The 8,252-nt window shown below is 42.4% G+C and overlaps 1 long non-coding RNA gene and 1 other non-coding gene across 2 annotated transcripts; both read right to left on the bottom strand.

The window, feature by feature from the left end:
• Window positions 1-2,346: 2,346 nt before the first annotated feature.
• LOC114817210 lies at window positions 2,347-4,444 on the bottom strand. Its single transcript, XR_003765052.1, has 2 exons — window positions 4,303-4,444; window positions 2,347-2,619 (listed from the first exon to the last, which is right to left on the bottom strand). It is a non-coding gene; the product is annotated as an uncharacterized LOC114817210 (long non-coding RNA).
• Window positions 4,445-7,898: 3,454 nt separating this feature from the next.
• LOC114817628 lies at window positions 7,899-8,036 on the bottom strand. The gene has a single exon (XR_003765489.1). It is a non-coding gene; the product is annotated as a small nucleolar RNA SNORA7 (small nucleolar RNA).
• Window positions 8,037-8,252: the final 216 nt, after the last annotated feature.

The following is an 8,252-nucleotide window of genomic DNA, read 5'->3' as shown; positions in this document are numbered from 1 at the left end:
TTATTGGTGTCAAGGCCACTAGCCATTGAGGATTTCTCAGTTGAAAGAGCTTTCTCTGTTGTTTCAGAAAATGTGCACAGTTCACGTTGTTCTCAACACAAAGGTTAACTCTCAAGGCTTGTTAATCAATTAAAGGTGGGTGCTGTATTTCTCATGGGAAGCAGCATTACACTGAAGCAGAGGACTAGCAAAGCACCTGTACTTTCTTCATGGGAGGTGCAGCCTCAGATGTTTACAGACCGGCCCAGACACAGACAGAAAATGAAACGGCCATGGACAAATCCTGAAACACAGTCCTACAGAAGATGATGATTAAAGGAGCCCCTCATTCCCCAAGTTGGAGAGTTTAGAGTCAAATCATCCCCGCAGCCAAAGTCACTACTCCCTCCACCGTCCCACTTTCCAAAAGCTTGGAATGCACGCTATCACCTCCTCACCCTGCTGTGGTGGGGAGGACGAGATGCAGTCTGGTGTCAAGGGATACTGCTTGCTACAGCCCGTCCTGACGTCCTTACCGTTACATCAATCTTTGGTATTTATTGAGCAGTTTCTACAAAACATTGTCCTAAATTCCTGGGAGAATACAATAGCAGGAATAGTATTTAAGTATTTACTGCGTGTAGAGCATTTGTTCTAAATGGCGGAAAAAAAATACACAGGTGGGAATTAGACATGGTCACTGTCCGAAGTAGATACAATTCCTGCTCTTGAAAAATTTATAATCTAAAGGGTGACACAGACAACACAATAAATGACAGGTGGGAGAAGTAATCGAGTATAAAGTTATGTCAAAAATGCTGAGGGGGTGAGGGGAGGGGTCAGTACTACAAATATTTTGTAGGTAAAGACTCAAATGCTTGGATGATGCAGTTTGACCGAGATAGAGATTATCATAGAATGGAGGTTTACAAAAGCCTGCTCTTGTATATGCATAAATTTGCCACCTGGAAATTGGTGCTACTGTCTTGCATTGGATGTAAGCCAAATATGTATTGGAATGCATTAGCTAAAAAAAAAAAAAAGACCATGAAACCCAACTTACAAACATGGCATTCAAAAATAAATTCCATGTTAGTACTGTCGGTCATGAAAATGGCTCTATTGATTTTTTCAATGCAACAGAAGACTTTAGAGATAAAAAATAAGGCTTCTGTAGAACTTCTGAGACCATAAATGTCACCTGAGATGCAATTAAAGATAGCACATTGTCCTTGGTGATATTTCTATGCCCTCAGGAATAAATGACTGGGCTAAGTACTCCTAGTTTGTGCGAAGGATGCTTGGTTAACCACACATTACTACGATTTCATGCACTGATATAATCCAACAGGAACTATACTTGTTCCACTTCATCACCTAGACAAGTAAACATCAATTTCTATTACCTTTGGCTTTCCTCATTTCACATGAATGATTTATTTTGGGCCCTTTTGTAGTTGTTGTTCCAGCTCTATTGATTTTCAACTTGTTAAATACAGACTATGCAATATCCTACAAAGTCACATTTGGGTGTTCTGGAAAAAAAGAGCCTGATTCTTCCCTCTCTTCTCCTATCTCTATTTTTAATATGTCTTTAGATTGTAAAATCCTTGAGGGGAGGGAGCATATCTACCAACTCCTCTGGAGTGTGCTCTGTCAAGCACTTAGTACAGTGCTCTGCGCAGAGCGAGCGGTCATAAATGCTGTCGATTGATTCATCCGGTCTTTCCATCCGTCCTTCGGCAATAATTCCTCCCACCCTGGCAGAGCACGGAAGGGAAAACACCCTCTGTCTGCACCAGCACAGATTCTCCATGGAGAGAGGGAGGGGTCAGAAAAAAGCTCCTTTGTCCCCTCTGAAAAGTGAACCACTCCAGGTTAGGCCACCGGGGAGAATAGGGTGAAGAGAGACAGCAAAAGTGGAAGCTGAAGTACCTACCTCTGTGATTCCCCAATTCTGGCTTTTGACACCCCCCTGATTTGCCCTGGGACTGGCAAGGGCGCTGATGCATTCCCCACCTTGGCAATGCGGGTGCTCGGAACCATGAGGTGGGTGTAGCTTGGAAGGAGGTTTTGCTACTTCTGCTTCTCTGCGGGTAGTACGATCTCATGGTTCAGAGCTCTCTCACCACCAGCTGGGCTGAAATTGAAGACTTGATGGGGCTAACTCCAAGGAAATGGGGCTCTGCGTTAAATCAGCCTAATGTTCAAGGCCATCCCTGTAAGCCTCGGGAAAGATCCCCAAACCAGTTTACTCACCTGAGGAAGCTCTTGGGTGTAATAAGCCAGGTAAGAGCGACTTGGCCCCTACGCAAGTATATTACCTCTGGAGCAGAGGCTCGCCCAACAACAACAGGACAAGTGAAGTGGAGAGTGGATAAAAACATTTACTGCCTTATCTGGATCATTGACATTATTCAAATAATCAGTCGAACAACCCCAATTTTCCCCTGAAAGATTCAGATATCAGAGACTAAACTTGCATTTTTCAAAGTGGCAGAGATCTATATTCCTGGACTAATGTCAAAGTAGATGATGATGATAAGAATAAGAATAATTGTTATAGGTTCACTGTGGGCCAAAGATCACGATAGATATAATCAGTAAGATTCAGATCTTGTCTCATGTGAGGTTCACAGCCTAGGAAGAAGGGAGAGCAAACATTTCATTACCATTTTACAGAGGAGGAAATGAGACACAGAGTGACTTATCCAAGGTCACGCAACAGGTAAGAGGTGGAACTGGGATTAGAATTTGGTCTCCTAATTCACATTCCTGTGTTCTTTCATGTTACTTCTCAAATAAGGTTACATCAATTCAAGCAATTATTTGGATTTAAATGATTCTCACAAAGTTCTGCATCCTGCCACAGATTTATGTGTTATGGAAACTAGGTAGCCATGTTTCAAGGCTGATTTAAAAGCTTGGGATCCTGGTTGATTCTTATTTTATCTATCCCAGCACTTAATACAGTACTGGGCCCACAGAAGAGTAAAGAAAAGTAACAAAGTATAAATGTCAAGATCCAGCTAGGTGATGCTAATTAGAAAAATGTTGACGATGTTGCATTCCACATTCTTCAGGAACAAATCAATGCATACAATTAACTCACTGCTCAATAGCTTTCTGTCTCTGAGAGGGAAATAGGGAAAACAGCCAAACTCCTAGACAAGAAATCTCCCATAGTACTTTGGGCTACTAATGCATAGTGCATAGTTTCTGCCAATTCTTTTATATTGTACTCTCCCAAGCTCTTCATACAGTGCTTGGCAGTCGGTAGGTGCTCAATAAATAACACTGACGATTACGGTGGTGCACCTTGGTTCACAAATCACCTCCAACTGATTTTCTTCAATTTTCAGTGTATTTCACTTTGGATTTCATCCCCAAATACTGTCCTTTGGCCCATGTTGGCAAGGCCTCCGATTTTTAGAATGATAATAATGATAATGGTGGTATTTGTTCAGCGTGGCTCAGTGGAAAGAGCACGGGCTATGGAGTCAGAGGTCATGAGTTCGAATCCCAGCTCTGCCACTTGTCAGCTGTGTGACTGTGGGCAAGTCACTTAACATCTTTTAACAGATGAGGCCTCAGTTCCCTCATCTGTAAAATGGGGATTAAGACTGTGAGCCCCACGTGGGACAACCTGATTCCCCTATGTCTACCCCAACACTTAGAACAGTGCTCTGTACATAGTATGTGCTTAACAAATACCAACATCATTATTATTATTATGATGATGTGCAAAGCACTGTTCTGAGCGCTGGGAGGATACAAGGTGATCAGGTTGTCCCAAGTGGGGCTCACGGTTTTAATCTCCATTTTACAGATGAGGTCACTGAGGCACAGAGAAGTGAAGTGACTTGCCCAAAGTCACACAGTTGGCAAGCAGCGGAGCCGGAATTAGAATCCATGACCTCTGATTCCCAAGCCCGGGCTCTTTTCACTGAGCCACGCTGCTCGCTCTTCACAGTGATGGCACTGGGAGTCCAGAATGTCACGAGACCATGCTTGCCTACCAAGTAAGCATTTCTAATTCCCATAGTTCATCTGGGCTTCATTTTGGGTAATTCTTAAATGGAGCTGACCACTGAAACAAGACACACCATTTGGATGAGGGAAGTTTTGATCTAGGACCATCTCCCATCCCGCACTATCTACCCTCATCCCGCCAGCAGGAAACCTGCCAGTTTACCCACTCTCAGCAGATTTCTGGAAGGGAATGACCTCTCATTTGCTGGGGCTCTCAGAAGCCCTGGCCCCTTTTCATTTTTCAATTAATTACTTATTGATTTATTACAGACTATGTACATGTGTACTTACATTTTTATTTGGCCAGTTTTAGTTGGAGTTTTGTTTTTCTATTACCGAGTACAAGAAGTCTGCCTCAGTTATGCCTGATGCCAAGACTATGCAGTTAACAGCCACATTTGATCACTGGAATGTCACTGGAAAGCACATCTATTAATGAACTGTAAGTCATGATAAGAAAATACAAAAAGTAATTATTGGTATATATAGACCAGTGATTTTACTTAAACCAATTTCACCCACCCATACGTACACTTCCAGATGCTTCTGTAAAAGAGAATTTATGTCATTATTATAAAATTGTAATTATGATCATAAACTTGCTCTAACTTCCATAACATTCAACTAACCATTTGCAATATACTAGTCCAGTGCCATAATTTAAAGACATTTCTTTGGCTCTGTATTTGGTTTGGTTCATTCCCAGGTAGTTTGTTATAGCACTTCACCCCTACCTTGTTGGGAAAAGTGAGGATTCAGCATAATAATAATATCTGTTAAGTGCTTACAATGTGCTAAGCACTGTTCTAAGCACTGGGGTAGATACAAGATAATCAGGTTGGACACAGTCCATGTCCCCCTTGGGCTCACAGTCTTAATCCCCATTTTACAGATGAGGGAACTGAGGCCCAGAGAAGTGGAGTGACTTGCCCAAGGTCACACACCAGATAAGTGGAGGAGCTGGGAATAGAACTCATGATCTTCTGACTTCCAGGCCCGTGCCTGTTCTCTATGCACTGGGCCATACTGCTTCCCACTATGCACTTGATTTATAGTCGATTACAATCCAGAGGGAAATATTCATTACATTGGTAAACATAAAAATCCTGGTGATAAAATGGAGCATCATATAACAGCTGCTTTTCAAAGAAAAAGAAGTCAACATTTCAGTAAAAAAAATTTCTCTCTGCAAACATTTATCGATAATCCACTGTGATTTCAGCCCTGCAGTAAGGAGTCCAAGCAGGTACAGCCCTGGCTCCAATCCCAAGAGCACTGACAGTTTCATATCCACCAGGTGCATATTAACCCTGCCAAAGTTCGGTGTTAACATTTTCCTTAAAAGTGCATAGAAGACAAATATTTACATCTTGCTTTAAAAATCTGTCCTACTCAGGATACTCTTAAAGTGTCAAATTAGGCAAACAGAGCTAAGCTTGTGAATGTCTTCAGCCAGAAATGACATGAGACTTCAGAGGTTTTCTTTTTAATGGTATTAAGCATTACTCTGTGCCAGCTACTGTACTAAGCACTGGGGTAGACACCAGCTAATCAGGTAGGATGCAGTCCTTGTGCCATGTCAGGCTCCCAATCTTAATCCCCATTTTACAGATGAGGTAAAGTGATTTGCCCAAGGTCATATAGCAGACACACGGCAGGGCTGGAATTAGAATCCCTGCTCCTCTGACTCCCAGGACCTTGTTCTATCCACTATCATGCTGTCTCCCTGTTTTGCTGTCATGGTGACCCTTCAGTGATGGCTGATTTCCTCTTTGCCCCCATACCTGTCAAGGAGCCAGGGTTTAGGGGTGGAACAATAGGAGTAGGGAATATTTCAGCAGGATACTTGTTTTTAACTCTGAATGGTGGAAGTCTTCACCTAGTCTTGAGAGCTGAGGTAAACATCACTATTGGGTTGAATTTCTATGCATTGTTTTCTGGAATTTAGAATGAGGATAACTCCATGTGAGCCTGAGCAGAATATAGGAACACTGGATCACATTCTGGATGCTCAACACCCTGATCAGATATGGAATAATTACAGTTCTTTCAAGTTCGATGTTTATCTCGAGTCATTTCTCTGGCACACAGATGCTGCTTTCTCATTTTGGTGAAAATAATATTTTGTTTTGTTTTTCCTGTCAACTGAAGTGGTGTGGAAAGAGCGCAGGCCTGAGAGTCCGAGGACCTGGGTTCTAATCTCAGCTCTGCCCCTTGCCTGCTGTGTAATCTTGATCAAGTCATTTCACTCATTTATGCCTTTGTTTCCTCATCTGTAAAATAGGAGTGAAAAACCTGTTCTCTCTCCCCCTTAGACTATAAGTCCTGTGTGGAACAGAGACTGTGTCCCACCTAATCATCTTGTATCTACCCCAGTGCTGGGCACATAGCAAGCACTTTGATCATCAATTGATCATTGATATTTACTGAGTGCATGACTCTACTAAGTGCCTAATTATTACATTTATGCTCTGGTTTAAGCTTCTCTCCTGCATGTGCCCGAAAGAGAACAATTTTTTTCCCTCTTTCTTTCCTGAAGTGCCTAGGGTGCAACCATATTAACAACAAATACGGAGGACTATACAAAGAAACAACAGCCTCTGAGTGTGTTTGTTTTATGTTAAGGCATATCACAGTCATAGGTCTAAAAACCCGCCCTTCCCCCTGCCTGCCAAACTGCCTACTTGGCTGAATTCACCTCAGATTTTTGATCTCTCATACCTGCCCTACCACCCAGGGCCTCCAATAAGACTATACCAAGATGGAGCCCTGTAGGCTAAGTCTGAGGCCCTGGGCTGCTCTTCCATGATCCTATCTCCCTGGGTGGAGCTTTGGGAACAGGGTTGAGTTGAGCGGGGCAGGCCGAAAGAATCGGTAAAGTTCCCCATATACCATGGAAGAATCTATCTTTGTGTTTATTATGCCAGGATGATCCAATCTAGTTGAAACATGAAACAACTCATAGACGTTAAATTTCTAAGAGAGGTGGTATTCTGAGGTCCAGGGTTTGCTCTTTGGGGGTGCCCCCTCTATGTTTCTGATGGAAGAAAGATGACCCGAGAGAGCATTTCCAGTCTGAATGGCTCTTGTGAATTTTGAATGAGGGAGGAGATGGAATGACAGGATTTTTCTGCTATACTCTAAGCTCCTTGAGGTCAGGGCTCCAGTCTATTAACTCTACCTAATGCTCTCAAGCGCTTATTTTTCAATGTGCTGCACAGACTAAGCATTCGCTCAATACCACTGATTGATCGATTGACATCATCATCATCATGGCCGAATTGGCTCTTCTCATCAATACATAGAAGCTTCCCACAAAGCCAGGTATATATTGTCTAACTACACCAGAAAATCTTAGTGCCAAAAATACCAGAATTGTAGTTCCCTCCACCTGTAATTTACAAATCAATCGATTAGTGGTATTTATTGAGTGCTTACTGTGTGGAGAGAGCTTTACTAAGCACTTGGGAAAGTCTCACCATAAGTGTTATTTATTGAGCTCTCACTGTATGCAGAGTACTGTACTAAACACTTGTGAGATTACAATGCATTGGAGTTGTTAGACACTCCCTGTCCACAGGCTGACAGTTTAGAGGGGGAGATAGATAGGAACAGAAATATATATAAAACATATATACTTATTTTTTATATATATTTATATATACTTGTCTTACGCCATCGAGTCGTTTCCGACCCATAGTGACACCACAGACACGTCTCCCAAAACGCCCCGCTCTCCATCTACAATCGTCCTGGTAGTGGATCCACAGAAATTTCTTGGTAAAAATCTGAAAGTGGTTTACCACTGCTGCCTTCCAAACAGTAAACTTGAATCTCCTCCCTAGACTCTCTCCTGAGCAGCTGCTGTCCAGCATGAGTGCGTTTTAACTTGTAGCAGATTACCTTCCACTCCCTAGCCACTGCCCAAGCTAGGGATGGAATGGATAGACCTCTGCTTGACTCTCCCTCCCATAGCCGAGACTGGTAGAGTACTGGAAACTCTCCAAGTGCGACTCTGAGGGGGCATATGTATCCTATATACAAATTCATTCAATAGTATTTTTTGAGTGCTTACTATGTGCAGAGCACTGTACTAAGTGCTTGGAATGTACAATTCGGCAACAGATAGAGACAATCCCTGCCCACTGACAGGCTTACAGTTTAATAGGGGGAGACATGTATATGTATATATATATTATATATATGTATGCGTATATATATGTGTGTATATATATGTGTGT

Source organism: Ornithorhynchus anatinus, chromosome 16 (genome assembly GCF_004115215.2).
Source record: "Ornithorhynchus anatinus isolate Pmale09 chromosome 16, mOrnAna1.pri.v4, whole genome shotgun sequence".
In the NCBI taxonomy this organism is placed as follows: domain Eukaryota; kingdom Metazoa; phylum Chordata; class Mammalia; order Monotremata; family Ornithorhynchidae; genus Ornithorhynchus; species Ornithorhynchus anatinus.
This window is presented reverse-complemented; position numbering and strand designations above follow the sequence as displayed.